The sequence below is a fragment of the Macrotis lagotis genome, chromosome 1 (assembly GCF_037893015.1).
Source record: "Macrotis lagotis isolate mMagLag1 chromosome 1, bilby.v1.9.chrom.fasta, whole genome shotgun sequence".
Taxonomy (NCBI): domain Eukaryota; kingdom Metazoa; phylum Chordata; class Mammalia; order Peramelemorphia; family Peramelidae; genus Macrotis; species Macrotis lagotis.
The window spans coordinates 129960306-129981846 of NC_133658.1; the positions used below are offsets into that span (position 1 = coordinate 129960306).

General features: G+C 35.9%; 1 long non-coding RNA gene across 1 annotated transcript; it reads left to right on the forward strand.

Moving 5' to 3' along the window:
* Positions 1–15: 15 nt before the first annotated feature.
* LOC141503055 (uncharacterized) lies at positions 16–20733 on the forward strand. The gene is made up of 3 exons (XR_012472752.1): positions 16–256; positions 18194–18302; positions 20400–20733. It is a non-coding gene; the product is annotated as an uncharacterized LOC141503055 (long non-coding RNA).
* Positions 20734–21541: the final 808 nt, after the last annotated feature.

A 21541-nucleotide genomic window follows, 5' to 3' on the forward strand; every position in this document is an offset into this window, starting at 1 on the left:
GCATCCATTTGAGGACAGATCTGTCATTGGCAGAAGCTGGCAGCTCCAGCCCCGCCTGGATTCCTTCTCCTTTACGGGGGCGGGTCGGTCCACATGCCCTGGCTGGCATACCTATTTATAAGGGATTATTCATTAGCTATAAAAGCGGCGGAGGTGACTTGAAGTCACAGCTGAGAATTGACGGGACCAGAAGGAGAAGCCAGAGCAAAGAAAAATGGAGAACAATTTCTTCTACTTTTCCAATAGAAGAGATGGGGTAGGGGAAATTGGTTTAGAAATCTTATATCACCTTCATTTTAGAATATCTCTACCTCCTAAGTAAGCATTGCCTTATGTTTTTTTTTAAGGAAAAAACGTTCAATAGAACCAAATATATGAACAGGATATTCCAGCTCAGAAATTAGTAATAGACCATTAGTAAGGAATACTCTATTCTAAAAGTTGGCAGTTCTTTCAGTGATGACGACATACTCAGATAAAGAATTTCCATTACACCTAGACATGACCCATTCTTTCTACTTTAGTTTCTGGGGCACTCAGACAAATAAATGCCACCTTTTCATACTTTCTTCCATTGTAAAACAAAGCCATTGGATCAGATGATTTGGAGGAACTCATCTAAAGGAAATGATCTGAGTAGGGTTTTTTTTTTTGAGGGAGGGAAGGGAAAAGACTGTTCTAAAAATAATTCTTAGAAACAGATATAATGATAAACCAAAAGAACTTCACTAATGGAAAAAAAACAAGTTCAATTACCTATGTAACCAGAAGGCCCCAGATACTTATTAGCTGTGTGACCCTGGGTAAGTCACTCAACCCTGTTTTCAGTTTCCTCATCTATAAAATGAGCTACAGAATGAAATGGCAAACCTTCAGTATTTTTGTCAAGAAAACAGGGTCACAAAAAGCCATACAGTACAATGTTTATTATCAGAGGGTGATTTGAATGGAATTATTTTGATGGTTATTTCTTCCAGAGAATTCAGGAGAATCTAGATTTATTGAACTTGTTTTAAAAGGATAATAAAAGTGATTGTATTTATATAACCTATATCAGATTGCTTGCTTTGTTAGGGAGAGAAGGAAGTTAGGGAGAAAAATTTGGAACTCAAAATTTTACAAAAATGAATATTGAAACTCAAAATTTTACAAAAGTGAATGTTGAAATTACATGTAATTGGAAACCAAAATGTAACTTTACTGTTTCTGTCTTTATGGTACTTTGTCTCTATGTCTATCTCTCTCAACATATAAAGTTTTAATTGTTTGTTGGGTTCAGACTTATAATTTCATCCTTGTAGGGAAATCTAGTGAGGAAGGTCCCTCTGACAAGTCCCATTAGCAAAATTGCTGCAATTAAAACTCTATTATATTTCCTTGAGTACCTAGAGGAAGAGTTGGCTGGGGTAATGAGAGGTAGTGAGGTGACTTACTCAGAATCACATAGCAAGTACTTATCAGTGGCAGGTTGTTAAGACCAAGGGCAGATTTTATGTATAAATTCCCTGTCACAACACTCCCTTTCTCAGTAACCTTCAAGATCAAATATACACACCTTTGTTCAATACTTACTTAAAACCCTTAAAAACTTGGCCTTTATTACACCTTACTCCCATGAATACTGTGATGTAGCCAAATTGTGCTTTTCCTCAAACAACGTTCCCTAACCGTTACCTCTGTGTCCTATCTTGAATACATATTTCTACCTTACATGCTACAGTTCTCAGAATCTCTAGCTCCTTCCTGCTTCAACTCAAAGACCAGCTTTTATCTCTGGTGTCTCCTAGCTTCTAGAACATTCCCCTCTAAAATATCAAGTATTTACTTTTGTGTGCATATAAAATGTTTGTACATATGTATATAAACATAAATATTATGTAATATTGTATATATGATATGTATAATATACAATGAAATAAAATTTTATTTAGTTATTTTTGGTAAACAGTATTCCATTTTTTCCAATTATGTGTAAAGATAGTTTTCAACATTCACTTTTTTTTTTGTTTTTGCAAGGCAATGGGGTTAAGTGACTTGCCCAAGGTCAGACAGCTAAGTAAATATTAAGTGACGGAGGCCGAATTTGAACTAAGGTCCTTCTGACTCTAGGGCTGGTGCTCTATCTATCCCTGAATATTCATTTTTTATAAGATTGTGAGTTTAAAATTTTTTTTCTCTCCCTCACTCTTATCTTCTATCCCTATGACCACAGGCAAGCTGATATAGGGTATCACATAAAACATATTTCCATATTAGTCATGTACAACAGTACTTGTTGATTAAGTTGAGACCATTTACTCTAATTCCCTCAATTTATACCTGAGAAAATTGAGGCCAAAAGTGATTCACTGATATCCCTAATGCCACACTGGACAGAAGTAATATTTTTTGGAAGAGACAAAAATAGGGCTTCTTGAGTCCAAATCTAGTATATTTCCAATGGATCAGTTTTCCTTTATTCCCTTCACCCTATTGTGTTACAGTGAAGGGAATTGACTTGATGGATCTCCATCACTGTGATGAAAACTTTTGGTGAGCACACAGCTCCCTGTTTTATGCCTATGCCTTGCCTAGTCACCTAGGGGCATCTAGAGTGCCAGGCCTGAAGTCAGAAAGACCTGAGACCCTGTGATGCAAAATTCAGTTATTTATAATTTTCTTAATTCATGTATGCTGAAAAACAAAACAAAGCAAAAGCTTGCTATTACACAAATCAGTTCTTTTTTACTCAAGCAGGTATTCTTTTACTCAGAAACTCAGGGCAAATCACTATACTTTAATGTAAAGATTAATATAATAGATACCACTGTACTTAAGATTATCATACTTAAAAGGGGCGGCTAGGTGGCACAGTGGATAGAGCACTGGTCTTGGAGTCAGGAGTACCTGGGTTCAAATCTGAGCTCAGACACTTAATAATTACCTAGCAGTGTGGCCTTGGGCAAGCCACTTAACCCTATTGCCTTGAAAAAAAAACTAAAAAAAAAAGATGAACACTTTATAATGATTTAATTACTATTTAATGATTTGGTTAGTTAATGAGTTCAATCTGACCTCAAACATTTACTAGCTGTGTGACCTTGGGAAAGCCACTTAACCCTGTTTTCAGTTTCCTCATTTGTTAAATAAGCTACAGAAGGAAATGACAATCCATTCCAGTATGTCTGCCAAGAGAACGGGGTCATAAAAAATCTGGCACAACAATGTTTATTATCAGAGAATATTTGAACAGGACTATTTTGATGGCTATATCTTTGAGGGAATTTGGGAAGTTCTTGATATTTTGAACTTGTAGTAAAAGGGTATAATGTAAGTGATTGTACATTATAACCTATATGAGATTCCTGTGGGGGAAGGAGGAGGAAAAGGAAAGAGAGAGGAAAATTTGGAACTCAAAAAATGAAAGCTGAAAACCATATTTACATGTAATTTAAAAAATACTAAGGGGGAATTTTGCTGTCTCTTACACTTTATTTTTCTTCCTTAATGATATGATTTCTCTCTCATGGCACTCAACTTAGATCAATGAATACCATGGAAACAATGTAAAGACCAACAGACTGCCTTCTGTTGGGGGTGGGGGGAGGGAAGCAAGAATAGGGGAAAAATTATAAAACTCAAAATAAATAAAATCTCTCTTTAAAAATAGTTATTAAGGGGAGAAGATTTTTGTATATCAGTGCTTTGCTTAACAAATAAAAAAATTGTAATCCCCACATAGTAAATCTAAAATAATACTTGTTGATTGATTAACTGATTGACTAGAGACTATTTGTTCTAACACCTTCATTTTTTAGATGAGAAAACTGAGGCCTAGCATGATTCATACTTCACAAATGTCCTTCAATAAACTGTGAAACATCGAGTTTTAGTCCATTATTAAATCTAGCTGGGGAAAAAACCTGCTTGTTTCCCATTACTGTTCTCTACCATGATGGCTTCTATTTATATATAGATAACTCTTCTGAAGATGTTTTTGTAGCTGGTGCATACATAGGTCAGTAGTTACTGATGTTCTCTTGGTCACCTAGGGAGCCAAGTGTCCGGTGTGCTCACAGAATATGGGATTTGAGTCAGGAAGAACTCAGGTTTAATCCTGCCCCAGACACTTGGTAGCAGTGTGACTTTGGACAAGTCACTTTTATTCTCCAAATACTTCATCTGTAGAATGGGGCAAATAATAGGAGCACCTACCTCCTAGGGTGGTTGTAAGGATCAACATATGTAAATGAGTTAGTATATATAAAGCACTTCACAAAACTTAGAGTACAATATATATTTAGCCATTTTTATTAGCAAGGTGCAAAGTCCCCCCCCCACTTTGATATTTCTCCTTTCTTGTCTATGTTGATTTTATTTTGTTACAATCATTGGTTAAATTATTTTCATGGTTCTGCTTTTTTCATTTTGCCTGTTTATACAAGTCTCATATTTCTCTGGTAACTTCACAGTAATTATTCCTTAAAGCACAACATTCCATTCCATTCTTGTATAGAAATTTATCCAACTGTTTTTTAATCATTAAATAACTTGCTTCTGAGCTTGTCAATCAATAAGCGTTTATTAAGCACCTATTCTGTGCTTAGGGAAACAAAAAAAAATGTAAACAATCGTCCCTTTCCTCTAAGAACTCAGTCTAATGAGGAAGACAATGAACAAACAAGCTGTATGCAGGATAAACTGGAAATAAGGGGGATCTGAAAAGGCTTCTTTTATTTTTTTTGTTTGCATGTTATGCATTGATCCAAATTGAGTGTGATGAGACAGAAATCATATCCTTAAAGAAGGAACATAAAGTTTAAGAAATAACAAGATCAGACAACAAGATATCAGTTTTTTCCCTAAATCAAAGGGAATAGTCCTTGAACTTAGTTCAAACTCCACGGCCCTTTATCTGGATACAGATGGTATTCTCCATTGCAGACAGCCCAAAATTGTCCCGGATTGTTGCACTGATGGAATGAGCAAGTCTATCAAGGTTGATCATCACCCCCATGTTGCTGTTAGGGTGGACAGTGTTTTTCTGGTTCTGCTCATCTCACTCAGCATCAGTTCATGCAAATCCCTCCAGGCTTCCCTGAAATCCCATCCCTCCTGGTTTCTAATAGAACAATAGTGTTCTATGACATACATATACCACAGTTTGCTAAGCCATTCCCCAATTGAAGGACATTTACTTGATGAAAAGGCTTCTTTTAGAGGGTAAAGTTTTAAATGGAGTTTGAGGAAAGTCAGAAGAGGAGGATGCAGAGCCTTTCAGACTTGGAGGGACAGATAGTGAAAATACCTTGCAGAGAATGTGGTATAAACTGTCAGAAGACTAATCTTGGTAGTGACTTTGAAATACCAGAGAACTTTAAAATTGATCCTGGAGGGATAGGGAGGTGATGGAATATATCGAGCAGGAGGGCAGCAGTGGAGTGACACAATCTGACCTTGGGTTTAGAAAGATGATGTTGAATGGAGGGTGAACTAAAGTGGGGAGAAGCTTGTGTCAGGCAGATCAATTATTAGGCTATTGCAATAATTCAAGTGTAAGATGATGAGGACTTCCACCAGGATGGAGGCAGAGTTGGGTCAGAAAAGGAGACATTATTTAAAAGATGTTACAAAGTTAAACTCGATAGCTGTGGCAAAATATTGGAGATAGAAAGTGAGAAAGGGGAATTGAAGATGACTCGAGTTTGGGGTCTGAGGGATTTGAGAAAATAGTGGCACCCTCAACAGTTTGGAAGAGGAATGATTTTGAGGGAAAAGACAATGTTTGGTTTGGGGCACATTAAGTTTATGATGCTATGGGATAGCTTGAGATGTCTAGCATGCAAATGGAGATTCAAGACTAGAGAGCTCTAACCAGTCAAGGCTCTGGATAAGTAGATTTGAGAACCATCAACATAGAGATAACTGTATCTAGGGGAAGTAATGAGATCACCATGTAAAATAGTATAAAGGGGGAAGAGAAGAGGACCTGAAACAGAGCCTGGTGAGACACTCACAGTTATTTTTTTACCTGAAAAAGACACTAAGGAATAATCGGGTAGGAAGAGAACCAGGAGAGACAGGTGTCCTAAAAACCTAGAGAGGAAAGAGTATATAGGACAAGAGGGTTATTAAAGTGTCAAAGACTGTAAACAATTTAAGAAGAATGAGGATGCCAAGAAAATCCAAAGAGATTGTTAATAATTTTGTAAGGGACAGATATTGGCTTAGATCTGTATCTTGTATCAATTTTCCAGAATAAATTCATGTTGGATAAATGGCCTAAATATTACATATCATACTATAAAAAATTATTAGAGAATGGAAAGCAACTAGGAGAAGCCTAGTTTACTTATAATGTCACACCTTACTATATTCCAGAAAATTGGACTAATATTTATATAATACCTTAATTCATTTGATGTCATTTTATTACTTCTGTTTAGAGATGATTTTGCTCTCTTGTCTAGGATAATACAAAAGCAGCATTTTTTTTTTTTGCTCGAGGGCTATCAGTTTCTCTCATTTGCTTTCTCAATTGTGAAAATACTTCAGCATTACACTTAATGCACCATATGAATGCTAATTTGAGATAATCCTCCTTGGCTAATTCCTTTCCCCTAAAGTAGCCATCTGATCCTTCATAGTAATAGATGTAGGTGACCCTGAGTTCTTGAAGGCTTTATTCCCAGGACAAAAACTTTGGGAGATTTTTTTAATTGATAGTTAATTTTATTTTTCCAGTTACTTGTTATGAAAGTTTTTAACATTCATCTACATGCAAATACATATTTTTAAGTTACATAATTTCTTTCCACCCTCCCCCCCCACCTTTCTTTCTTCAGCAGCAAACAATCAGGTGAATATTGTACATACACATTTGTGTTTAACAAATTTACAGATTGATCATTTTTTTAAGGGAAAAGAAAGAATACCATGAAATAGGAAAGAAATATTTAAGAGAAATTTTTAAAAAGTGAATGTAGTATTCATTCAGATTTTGTAGGATTTTTTTAAATTTTGTTTTGTTTTGTCCATAGCTGGTCTCCTAGGGTTCTCCTAGTTCTCTGAATTACTGAGGTGTGCATCCATCCAGGTTGTTCAACTCACAATGTTGTTGCTAATGGTTACAATATTTTCTTGATTCTGTTCCCTTCACTCAGCATCAGATCCTATAATTCATTCCATGCTTCTCTAGAGTCCAACCATTATTAATGGTTTCTTATAGAACAATAGTATTCCATAATATGCATATACTTTAACTTGTTCAGTCATTCCTCAGTCGAAGTCTCTACAAAAAGAATGCTATGAATATTTTGGTCATGTGGGACTTTTCCCATTTTTTATGATTTCTTCCGGATATAGGACTAGTGTTAGAATTGCTGTGTCAAAGGGCATGGACAGTTTTATTGCTTTTTGGGCATAGTTCCAAATTGTTCTCCAGAATGGTTGGATCAGTCCACCAGAAAAGCATTAATGTTCCAGTTCTCCTGCCACCTCTCCAACATTGATTGTTTTTCCTTTTTTGTTATCTTAGTCAATCCGATAGTTGTAAGGTGGAATTTCATAATTGTTTTAATTTGCATTTCTTTAATCAATAATGATTTAAAGTATTTTTATATGATTATATATATATACATATATATATATCTTTAATTTCTTCATTTGAAAACTGTTCATAGTCTTTGATCATTTATCAATTGGGGAATGACTTGTAACCTTATAAATTTGATGGATTTGATTCATTTTGTCCCTCCCTCAGGTTTTTTTCCTAGTTTAGCTCCTGCCTCTTTAAGGACATTTTAGATTTTTCTACAAGAAATTATACTTGTATTGTTAGATACAATCCTTCCTCATTAATTTGTTGATGAATTTTATTTTAATGTAATAGATATTTCACAACAATTATCCTAGCAGCTGTCCTTACAAAATACATTCTCTGGGGGTGGCTAGGTGGCACAGTGGATAGAGCACTGGCCCTGGAGTCAGGAGTACCTGAGTTCAAATCCGGTCTCAGACACTTAATAATTATCTAGCTGTGTGATTTTGGGCAAGCCACTGAACCCCATTGCCTTGCAAAAACCTACCCCCCCAATACCCAAAATGCATTCTCTGAAAAGCAGTTTGTCAGTTGTTAAGCAAAAGGAAAGATATGTCTTTCAATTTTAACTGCCATAATACTGATCTTGGCAGTTGTATCTGATCAGTTTTGTTGCCTCTCTTTGCTGATTTTATTTACACTGCTATAGGCATTGTGATATCTTGATTCTACTTTCTATACTCTGCATCAATTCAGACAAATCATCTCATGTTTCTTCATATTCATCATTCGTAGGATCATAAAACAGAGATTTAGATTTGGGAGGGTCTTCTAGGTCATTTGTTTCAACCCCTACATTTTACATTTGAGAGAACTGAGTCCCCACAGCATTAAGTGACTTGCCCAAGGTCACACGGGTAGTGAGTAGCAAAGTGGAAATTTTTACCCAGGTCCTACTCATACATAGGAATTTGTTCAACTATTTCCCATTTATTGGGTTCATCTTTTGTTTCCCTCATTTGTGATCACAAATAATGTTATGCAGAATATTGGATTTTTTTTTCCTTCCAACCATTAAACTCCTTGTATTCTTCTTATTTTAAAGAGAAGGAAACTGATCCCTAGGGATGAAGTGACTTTCTCCATTTTCACAGAGTTAATTAGCAACCACTCCCACTTTCTAAGCTTTACCTGCAAAAGAAAAAGTAAGGGAGACGTGAAGAAGGAAGTTTCTATAGATGTCATCCAGGAGACACAATAAAAGAATTTAATAGGGGTTGGACTACTTCTCTAGAAAAGGGTGCAGTAGTGGAGGTGAAAGAAATCAAGTGAGAGTAAACCTTAACTTATTTTTTCAATAATTTTATTTTTCACTTTAAGCTTAAAAACCAAAATAAAAGAAACATTTCCAAAGGTGCAAAGGAATAGAAAAAAATATTGCATATAAAACTATAAATTTCTATTATATAAAATTTACCTTAAATCATTTAAAAATAACAAATTCAACAAGTAAATTTTGGAGCTGCTCTTGATTCTTTCTGACTTTTCTTTGACTTTCTTCTGTACATTTAAGAATGCTTCATGACCCTCTTTTTTTTTTTAATTTAGCTACTGTATTGGAAGTTTTCTTCTCTTTTCATCCACCCCAAATTGAAAAAAAGAAGAGAAAATGAGAAAAAAACCCTTGTAAGAAATATGCTTGAACAAAACATATTTACATATAAGCTTTTTCCTGAAAATTTGCCTCCTTCTGCATCTTGAGTTCATCACCTTTCTGGCAGGAGGTAGGAAGCATGCTTCCTTATTGACTTTCAGTAACAGCTTCTGGTCAATGAATTGATCAGAATTCTTAAGACTCTCAGAACTGCTTTTCTTTATGATATTATTATTATTATTATTGAATCATTTTTTTTCTTGGTTCTGTTCCTACTGTTATATTTCACTGAATACCAGGGATAATTTTTATTATGAAATTGGAAACTGTAATTTTTTGTATTTGTTATTTTTATCTTTTGTCAGTTTCTAGGTGGTTCCTAATTAAAAAAAAACTATAAAATTTCTCCAGAGACTAAACATTTATTTTAGGAATTGTAAGAAGAAGAAGAAAAACAGCTCTAAACTTTCTCGGACCCTTTCTTAGGCTATGGGAGGTTGTATATCTAAGTGAGAAGTAGACTGAATTTGGAATCAAACGATTTGGGTTCAAATCTTCCTTTTGTCATTCACTTCCTGTCCAATCCTAGGCAAGTTAGCTTACCTCTCTGGGCCTTGTTGTCTTCATTTGTAAAATAAAAGGGTTGGATTGAATGACCTTGGAGGTTCCTTCCAGATTTGAATAGTTCTCCAGAAACAATTCCATGGAATACCTAGGAATCTGAGAGTAGTCCCCTGCTGCCAGTGCCAAACTGGAGAGCTATTGCAGAAGGTGTGTTACATCAGTGATGCCCATGGTAAGTGCCATCATAGTTCTGCTTACAGTCCTCCATTGAAGGGATCATCTGAAAGCTCATGATGCCTTTTGAATAACTCTATTTTTTATATCAAAGAGAAATCAGTCTTTTTGCAACTTGGGGCTATAGGATCATAGATTGAGAACCCAAAGGGTCTTTAAAGGCCTTCTAACCCAACCAACTTTTACTTAATAGATGCAAAAACTGAGGTCTGGAAAGGTTTTGATTTACTTAAGGAAACAAATTGTAATTAGTAGAGGCAGAATTCAAATCCATATCTTTTGACTCTAAATCCATCTCTTACTATACTATGTTTTCTCTCCATCACACAGTGTGAGTTCTGAGGCACCTCCCCCCAAATATCCCCAAAAGTCCAAGTCCTTTATTTGACAAAGTGAGGAGACCCAGAGAGATGAAAGTAATTTGCAGCAGTGAATTAGCCAGAGTAACATTTATTCATTTTTATTCATAGTAATATTCATCATTCCTAAAACATCTTACAAGAGCCTATTATGTGCAAAGTTATTCATTAGTTGGATTAGTCATAAGATATTAGATGAGTTCATTTTTCCTACCCCTAAAGAAATTCCTAAACCTCTCCACTTTCCCTGGGGAAGGGGATCAGTATGAAACCATCATCCCTCCAGGTTAGGCAATATCAATTATACTGCTAACTCTATAACTAAAAAATTAATCATAAGAAAGAAATGTGATTTTTGTCATTGTCTGGAACTCCTATTATTAAAAAGTCCCTTCACAACCCATATTGCAGCCCATCCATGAAATAAGTCCCAGAGAAGCCCACAGAGATTTAGAGACTCATTTAGAGTGATAAAACTAGTAAGAAGTAGAGGTGAGATTTGATCCAAGTATTCCACACTCTCCCAGGACAGCCCTTTAGCCACTACACAAAATGTCCCTGTAGCTTGCCTTTCTCTTGTAGCTACTGATCATATGTATGCTCTACAGAACCACCAGGGAGTGACTTAGAAGAAAGCCTAGGCTCCCTAGTGATGACCATACTGCTACTTTGAGCTGTCTACTAATTTCATGCATCAGGACCCTAAAAGGAAGAAAGACTTTCACTTGGGGCAGGGAAGAGAAAAGGGAAACAGTGGATAGAGGTTGGTGGAGCTGACTTGCCTATAGTCACAGATCTAGGAAGTGACAGAATTGGGATTTGAATGCAAATCGGTAAACTCTTAGCTCTTTCTCCTATCTCACATGGTTTTATTTTACAGATGTGAAAACTGAGACCTAGAGAGATGAAATAATTTGCCTAGGATAATGCTGCTGGTAAATGGCAGTCAGAACAATATTTATCTTCAACTATTTGACAGGAGAGTCTAGGGAAGGGAGATTAGATTGTTCCACCTAAGGGTGGAATTGACAGTACTGACTTGGATATTATGCCAGATTTAGGCTTTTCAGGCAGATTCTGGGCTCCTTCTCCCAAACACTCTCATGAACTAGCTTGACTGGGTATGTCTCCAGAGAGGAACTGACAAGTTTTCCCCTAAGGGACTCAGAGATAACCCTGAAGGGTTGCGTTATTTAATACTAACATCTATGAATCCCCATATGTTGTATTCTACCCAAAACCAATTAACATTTCCCAGTATCAATTATATAATTAGTATCAGCTTTTACAAAGGTATATTTAGAAAAGGTCAAAGTACAACTTCCCACTGAAGCCAAGTATCTCATCTGCTCTGTATATCCTCTTGATCTCCAGAAAGCCTGGACTTAAAAAGTAATTGTATCAAAACATTTCTCTTCTACTCACCTCCATCTCCCAATTCACTTCTTCTTCTTCTTCTTCTTCTTTTTTAGTTGTGGCTTGCCCAAGACCACACAGCTAAGTAATTATTGTCTGAGGTGGGATTTGAACTCAGGTACTCCTGACTCCAGGGCCAGTACTCTATCCATTGCACCACCTAGCCACCCCCAATTCACTTCTGAATGTGGCATAGCCAACAAGCTCTCATTTTATCCTTACAACAATTCTGGGAGTTGGGTATTATTTTCCCCATTTTACAGTTGAGGAAACTGAGGCAAATAAGTGACTTGCCCAAGGTCACCAAGTAAGTGCCTAAGCCTGGATTTGGACTCAGGTCTTCCTGAAACCAGGCCATTCAGGACTCCATCCACTGTGCCACTAGCTGAAAATGTTAAAGTGCAGTAAGAGACATATAAAGGAAAGCTCCAGGCTACAGATTAGGAGAAATCTGAGGGGGGAAGAAAGCCTTGGTTTGGGCTGGGGTGGATTTATGGAAGGCTTCCTTGGTGGCAGTGCCAGCTAAGTTTTTCCTTGAAATAAGGGAAGCAAGTCAACAGGTAGAGATGGAAGAAACAATTTCAAGTACGATAGATGAACTGAGTAAAGGAACAGAGCGTGTAGATCCAGAGCTAGAGTGAAAAGTCCTTCAGTTTGATTGGAAATAGAGAAAATGAAGAGTAGTAATATGAGATAAAGTTGAAAAGGAGTCAGATTATGAAAGACAAGAGACAAAGAACCTAGATTCAAATCCTGCCTCTAATATTTACAACCTGTATGAATATGGGAAAGTCATTTAACAATAAATTAACATACATTTGTTTTGTTTTAGCAAGGCAATGGGGTTAAGTGGCTTGCCCAAGGCCACACAGCTAGATAATTAAATGTCTGAGGCTGGATTTCAACTCAGATCCTCCTGATTCCAGGGCCGGTGCTCTATCCATTGCACCACCTAGCTGCCCCAACATACATTTGTTAAATGCCTACTACATACCAGCCACTGTGCTAGACTACAAAAATAAAGTGAAAAAGTTCCTCTTTTTTAGGAACTTACAGTGAAGTTAGGAAATTAATAAATATTTGTATAGCACATGTATCATATATATACCCCATATATACACATAAATCTCTCTATATAGATATACATAAATAGATACAATATATAATTTTAATATATATACATAAACATGCATATACATACACATATGTATATATCTACATCTATTTCCATATGGAAATAGATAGGGATAAAAACATAAAATCTCCAAGGTAATTTTGGGCTAGTAGCTCAAGATAGGATAGAGCAGATACCGACCTCTGAGCCTCTATTGAGAGAATTAAATTTGATAGTCTGTAAAAGCCCTCATTGCTTGAAATCTTAGTTCCTAGTATCCTATCTTGGTCAAAAGGTAATGGGGGGAGTCACTGAAGACTTTTATGCAAATTATTGACAATAATAATTAACATTTATATATCATTTTAAAGTTTGCAAATTTAAAGTTATGCAAAGTAATTTGCTCAGAGGTTGGTATCTGCTTCAGATTCTTCAGACAACCTTATGGCACAGGTAATAATTGTTCCACTTTCCAGATGAGGAAACAGAAGTTCAGAAAGAAAAAATAATGTTCTCTTGCTTACATATGCAGTAAACAAACTGTCAGGATTTGAACCCACACCTGCCTGACTCCCAGTACAGCATTCTATCCACAAAGTCATTGTACTTCTAGTTATGTGATCAAACTCTAGGACTTTAATTTAAATGTACTGCTATGTCTTATTAATAAAATTAGTATTCTTTTTTTAGGTTTTTGCAAGGCAATGGGGTTCAGTGGCTTGCCCAAGGCCACATGGCTAGGTAATTATTAAGTGTCTGAGACTGGATTTGAACCCAGGTACTCCTGACTCCAAGGCTGGTGCTTTATCCACTGCGCCACCTAGCCCTTATTAACAAAATTATAATCCTTGTGAGTACTTCCAATATTTTTTCCTTCCCAAAGTCACTGGACCATTGTAATTCTACTTATTGGGGAGACCCCAGGATGGTCTGCTGAATCCATATATAAGGACATTGATGCAAGCCTTCTACTCATGGTTAGGTGTCAAGTTGGAGAGGAACGATGAGTATGTTGGAGCCTCACCTTAGCCAGGTTGTCCATTATGAAGAGGACTTAGTGAGTCAATGTCAGGTCTTGCTATTCCAACTTCAAGGGGCATCAATACCTCTAGTAGAATAATGTACCTGAGTTATCTCAGCTAAACCTTAAGTTGTGTTTTCTCATTTAGCCTTTCTGGATCAATTTCTTCATCTGTAAAACAGACTGATCTATGTACCACAAGGGGTTTTTGTGAGGACAAAATGAAATAATATACATGAAAGTGATTTGGAAAGTGAAAGACATTGTGTCCTTGTTTCTTTCTCATTCATGAATATTACTATTAACAAAAGATACTTCATTATAGCAGATAAAAAGCTTCCTGGTTTTCATGGTCATACAAGCATATTTACTTGAGTACAACCTGTGCTCCTACATTCAATAATAATCTGTAAAGCATGGAGAGGCAGCCAGACAACATCAAACTTAGAATCTCAAAGAGGGGAGCAACTTCAGGTCTAGTCTACTCCTGAGCAGGACCACCCCCCCCCACCCCGGTCCCCCATCATTACAACATCTCTTCAACTTCTGCTGGAGATTCTTAGGTAACGAAGACTCTCTACCTTAAAGGGGACTTGACTCTAGTTTGAATATGGCAGTCACTATTTTACTATCTTCATCATCTGACTTATAATGGATGCTGAATAAATGCTCATTGAGTGACGGGAATCATCACTATTGTCTCCCTACTCTTGCTGCCACTGGAGTGCCCACTTGTATTGACCACTGGATTAGTAGCTGTGGGATAGTATCTGAAGGAGACTGAGGACTCAAGTTTCACCTCCATCCATGGAAGCGATGCTGTTGCCAGGTCGATAAGAGGATACAAGTGGATTTCTCATACCTGTCTATAGGGTAGGAGTTGAGGGAAGACTCAGAACACATTTTTTTTTCTAAATTTATTTTATTTTTAATTTATGAAATAAAACAAACATTTCTATAATGTAGTATAATAAAAACGATGGCATATGAAATGGCTAATCTACTATGTACAACATGCTATTCCTTTCAAACATACAAAAAATTTATCATATAAATTTCTTTTTTCCCTTTTTTGGCTTATCCCTCACTCTGAAGATGGCTACTATTAGACACACACACATGCACACACACAGACACACACACACACACACACACACACACACACATAATTATTCTCTATATATGTCTATATTACTTCTTTCTATGATGCATAATATTTTTTCATATATTCTTTACTGTTAATTTTTTATTTACTTATTTTATTTACTTATTTACTTATTTTATTTATTTATTTGTCTATTTACAATAGACAAAATAATTTATTTGCTCAAAGTTGTTATTAAAACAATATTGCTGTTACTGTACATAATGTTCTCTTAGCTCTGCTCATTTCATACTTCAAGTCTTTCCAATTTTTTAAAAATCATTGAGCTCAGTAGTATTCCATCACAATCATATACCACAACATTTTTAGCATTCCCTGATTCCCCAATTCCCCTCTCTCCTTTTTTTCTTTCCGAACATATTTTTTAAAGCTATATGTATAAATGGCCAATTTAGCTCTCCCCCCCAACCCTTTTTAATTCCATAATCTAGCCTCCAGCAAAGAAGCAAGTTGTGGGTAGAAAGCTGTCCTCTAGTTAGGAAGACTCAGGTTCAAACCAAAGCTTTAACAAATCCTGACTTGTCAAATAGTGAAAGTTCATTGAATGATTGCCTAATGCTCAATGTCCCTAGTTAACTTTCTAAGACTATATAAGGTATTTATGTCTGTAGAATAAATCTCTTCAGTTGGAGTTCCTTATACCAATGAAATCATAATTTATAATTTTTTTAAAAAAGTCTTGCGGCATGTTTTCATCTCAGGTCATTGATTGATTTCATGTATTCATGAACTTAAGGTGAAAAATTGCTACTTGGGGCAGTTAACCTCCATAGGAACTAAGATCATGAAGCAGTATTCTATCTTTGTTTGGAATATCTATAATTCTGGAATAATTTCCTGTATATTATTATTATCGGGGTCAATAATTTCTTTAGTGCAAACAAGTCTTTCAGGACATTAGAAATTAAAAATAAATCATCAAAACATTTTTGGTGGATGTTTTATAGTCTAATGAAGATGCTCTTACCTGTTTCTGACAACAGTCTTGATATAGTTTTAAGTACAAAAGTGGTTTTCATTATTAAACAATTACCTTTTCCCAATCTTTGGCACTCCAGACTGTATCACCTTGCCCAAGACAAACATTTTTTCTTTATAGGAATGGTTAGCAACTTTTTTTTTAAACTTAAAAAAAACCTCACAATACTCTTTTTTCCAACTTAAAGAAATCTATGTTATATTGTAGAGCAAAATGCAGATCTGATGATCCTTGGAAATCCCTGAGAGCCTTTCAGAGGGGTCTGTGAAGGCAAAATTACTTTCATAATTCTAAGACATTTTAATGTTAATTATGATAAATACTGATAGTTATAACCCTCATAAACAAAAGCTCTTGGGGAGAGCATTCATTTTTTCAAAAGTTTGAGTGTTAGACTCATTGCTGTAGAGAACATTATGAACCTTCCAGCTGCCAGCTCCTTTTCAAAGTTTTGGCTTATTTTCTGAGGATTAATTAGGCCATTTCCCAGCAATGGCTTGTCAGTTCTTGGTGATGTTTTTTCCTTTTGGACAGTGCTTTCCTTTGTTGTTGTTATTCAGTTGTGTCCAACTCTTCTTGACTCTAGCTTCCATTTGTACTTCAGTGAAACTGAGCCTGTTTCATTGTGGATTTGTATGATTCTTAAAACCTTTGACACCAGAACCTTCTGAAATATCTCTAGAAGTTATTGGATTATGTTCTAGAAGCTATAATTCTTGCATATTTGGGGGGTAATATACATTCCTAAAAATAAAATGATTAAAAATATTGCAAAAGAAAGTCATATACAAGACATGAATTCCAGTTAAAGGAGGGAAAACCAGCTCATCTTATCCAAGTTAACTATTTGGAATCCTACCTAGGGTCAGCAGAAGCAAACACCTGACCACTGATGTGACAAAAAGAAACTATCAAATTTCTTACTTTCCTTGAGGGCATCACACATCACTATAAGAATCTCATTACCACTTATTTCATCTTCTATGAGAAAACATGCACCAAGTTATAAAAGCCACCGACTTATAAACAAACTTTTGGAACTCAGTCCTTTTAAAGTTTAGAGTTTCTATATTGAATATCCATGGTTACTTTCTCTTCTCTGCTCCTTAATCAATCAAAGATATATCTTTGTTGAAAACATTTTGACTTTTGATTTTTCATTCTGTTTTATATGTTCTTCTCTGCCTTGAAAGAAAGAGGTATCTAAAATACACTATTTGGGTACTAATATAGGCTACTATATATATAGGCCACTTTTTGAAAGGAGGGAAAAGATGCTAAAATGTAGATGCTTTTATAGGATGCACTCAGACTTTTTGTAAGTCATTTGGGGAAGATGGAAAGCATACTTGCTATCAAACTGATAAACCCTCTCTAAATGGTGGGGAAGGGGAAGGAGAAGGGAGGAAATGGGAGGAAAGGGGAAAAGGGGGAAAGAAGAGAAGAGAAAAAAAGGGAAGGAAAAAAAGAGGTGATTCTCTTAGATGAGGGAGATCTTAAACTGGAGTCTGTGAACTCTTAAAAATATTTTGATTACTGTGTTTCAACATAATTGGTTTTATTTATATTTGTATATATTTTATTTTTATGCATTTAAAATCATTATTTTGAGAAAGGATTCACAATATTAAATCTAAGTAGTTGAATAGTACAGTAAATATTTTGAAAGTTTTCAGGTAAAGAAGCAGCAAGATTTGGAAACTGTGGAGAGGGATCCAGTTTCAAGTCAAAGTTGTGTTAGATGATAGTTGAGGTCCCTTCCAATTCTGAGAATCTATAATTCCTCGATATCCTGGAAGTAATAACAATATAGACAATTGCTCCATAGCAGATAACAAGCAAAAGGGTAGGCATATGGTCACAGAAGTCTTATCAGCCCTGGAATAGAAAATCACAAAGACTGGCATCATGGACATTAGACAGTGAAGAACTCAAAACCAGATGAGAAATCATCTCTTCCAGCTGATAACTCTGAACTTGATCCTAACTTAAAAAAAAAACACAAGTCAACAAGAAGCATTTATTTAGTGCTTACTATTTGTTAGGGATTGTGTTAAGCTCAAAGAAAGGCAAAACCAATCCTTGCCCTCACAGAAGGTATTATCTAATTGGAGGAGAAAATATATAAATGATTTTATACATTAAGATGTGTCTTTATTTATCCACAGGATAAATTGAAGATCAACTCAAGAAAAAGATACAAAGATTAAGGACTGAGAAAGGGTTTTTTGCAGTGAGATTTGAAGAAAGGAAGAAATAGGGAAGGAGAGATTTCAGGTATGGAGGACAGCAATAAAAATATATTAGGTGTGCATGATAGTGTGTCATGTGCCAAGAACAGAAAGGAGGCTAGAGTTATTAGAATATAGAACATGCAGAGAAGGATAAGATAAAAGAAAGCTAGAAAGGTAAGAAAGGGTTGAAGAACCAAAAAAAAAAAAAGATTTTATATTTGATCCTGAAGATTATTGGGACTCACTAGAGAGCTCCTTGAATACAAAAGTAGTATTTTTGCCTTTCTTTGTATCCCTAGTATAGCAAGAACTTAATGATTGCTGATCTACCAACTAACAAGTATCAAACTTTGGGAAAGTATAATAGTAGTTATAAATTATTATACTTTTAAAAGTTGTTGCTAATAAACATGTTGCTGTTTAGTCTTTTTAGTTGTGTTCAGCTCTGTGACCCCACTTAAGGTTTTCTTTTTTATAAAAAAAAATTAATTTATTTAAGGCAATGGGGTTAAGTGACTTGCCCAAGGGCACATAGCTAGGCAATTATTAAGTGTCTGAGGACAAATTTGAACTCGGGTCCTCCTGACTCCAGAGCCAGTGCTCTATCCACTGTGCCCCCAGCTGCTCCCCACATAAAGTTTTCTTGGCAGAGAAATACTGGAGAAGTATGCCATTTCCTTCCTCAGCTCATTTTACATATGAGGAAATTGAGGCATACAAGATTAAATGACTTGCCCAGGGTCACACAACTAGGATGTGTCTGAGGTCAGGTTTGATCTCAGAAAGAAGAGTCTTCCTGACTCCAGGTCCAGTGTTTTATCCACTGAACCAATGTCCCACCTAACTGTCCCAGCATGATCTTAGCCAGGTCTAATTCAGGCCACTCCTGCTAGAGGTTCAGAATTGGAGTGAAATAAGATTCTTATAGACTAACTGTTAATGAAAGTTTTCTTATTTTGCAGGAAAAGGGTATTCAACAAGAATATAACATGAATTCCATAATAGACCTTTGTATTGACCATACTTTTCCCCTGGATATGGGCCCAAGGGAGGGACTTTGTATTTTTATGGGTTAGCTTTTGTACTTATAAAGTTACTCCAATTGTTTAAGTCTTGGTCTGCTGGACAAATAAGTTTCAAAGATGATAGATGATTTTGAAATCTTTCAAAGGAAAGCGATCTTAAATGGACATTTATGAAGTTGGAGCCTTAAGATATCACCTAAACACACCAGCTTGTCTCTTGTGTTAGGCATTTCTTTTACACAGAGGATATGAATAGCTGATTTACAATGCAAATTGAATACTTTTCTATTTTTCCCTTTTTGAGGAAACCCTAGGCATGAGCCAAATTTGCTCAGGATGTAAGTGTTTTTTTTTTCCCTTCCAGGGTTACTAGGTGAGTTATATATACAGGTAAATTATATATATATATATATATATATTTATATATATATATATTTATATATGTAGTTATATATATAGTTATAGTTATATATATGTATATACCAGGTGAGTTTTATATACATAGTTACTAGGTGAGCTATATAAAGAGTTATAGAAGATGGGAGAAATTACTCTTCAAAGGCTAGACTCCTGAAGGACTAAACCTAGAACAGGGCTGAAAAGAATCCCTTATGGGAGAGGGAGAAGTGAGAGCCTCAGTGCCTTAGAACCTGGCAGTGGTAATGCATAGTTACCTGTAATTGCTGGGAATTTTATCTTTCAATGAAGTATAAATATGCTTCCACACCTGATATTTATGGTTCCTGGTTCATAGAGAAATAAAATCTAATCTCTCTTTCATATGATAGCACTTTAAATATTTGATTAGCCATCCTGCAGTTATGACCTGCCAATTCTAGGCTAAAGAGAAGATTCAGCATAACATCCGGGAATGAATTCATTTCTGGAAAATGAAATGTAATAGAATGAAACAAGGATTCACTTAGTAACTATTATAACCCAGGTACTGTGCTGAGCCTATTACAAATATTTTCATTTCTCTTCACAACAACTCTGGAAGGTAGGTGCATTTTACAGTTGAGGAAATGAGACAGGCAGAGAAGTTGCTTGCCCAGATTTGTATAGAATAAGAAGTATCAGAGGCTAGATTTGAACTCAGCTCTTTCTGATTCCAGGCCCAGAGCTCTAACTACTGTGTCACCTAGTCACCTCTAGAACCTGCTCAGATGAAGGAAAAATTTCTCAAATCTCAAAGACACCTCTGAGGGAATGGAACAACTAAACTTTCCAGTGAAGTCAAGCATGAGACTAGAAGGTTGATAATGGGCAACCAGAAACATAAGTAAGAATCATCTGAAGACCAGATAAATGAGCTGATTCTGACACATCAGTTTCTGGAGATCTTGCTATTGCTATCTGAGGATTCTCTAGCTGAAATAAATCTCTTAACTACTACTCCCACCATGCTTGCGGCTTGGAGGTCACCTCCAATTGACTAGGGGCCAGCAAAACTGAGGATCACTCCCAATTCCTACTCCTTGTATCTTTTCTCAAATCAATTTATGGTGACCCGGATGTGAGTTGAGATGATTTTCTTTTGGGATGCAGGATTTTATGATATCTGACCAGTTTTCTTCTTCTCCTAGTCTGTATGGTTTATGTAGTACTAGATCCACCAATCCATTATAAAATTGGTCCATTGATGCTTGGGCTCTCATGCCCTATGAATCTACAATGGATCTCTGTGTTGGAGGATCCTTTACAAAGTGCTCCAGAGTCCATGTAGGTAGTCATCTAACTAATTGGACCCAGGATTCTGAGTCTGACCTGATTCAGTCTATTTAGGTGATTCAGGTACAGAATTGGAATAAAATGAGAAACCCATAGATCATATAATATTCAATCAAAGAAAATTCATTTGATAATAGCATGGCAAGATATTCAGTAAGGAAAAAATCATTTGAGTTGTAGGCAGCTTAGCACAGTGCCTAGCATATAGTAGGTACTTAATAAATGCTTATTTTTATAATGCAATAAAGATTTATTAAATGGCTGCTAGGCACAAGTTACACAATAAGGGTTTTTGTGTATACTGGTGGAGGGGTAGAATTCAGGGCTCCAGCTTCTTTCCACTATGCCATGCTGCTAAATTATGATATTCTCTCATGAGTCTATCTCAGTAAAGAACATTCTTGGAGTTTCCACAAAGGGACAGGGAAGTCTTTGTCAGTAGGGGCAGGAAACAAGAGGGTTTGGGTGAACTTTCCACAAAGAAAGCCCCAAATCTACTCCATCTGATTATAGAGTACATATCTCA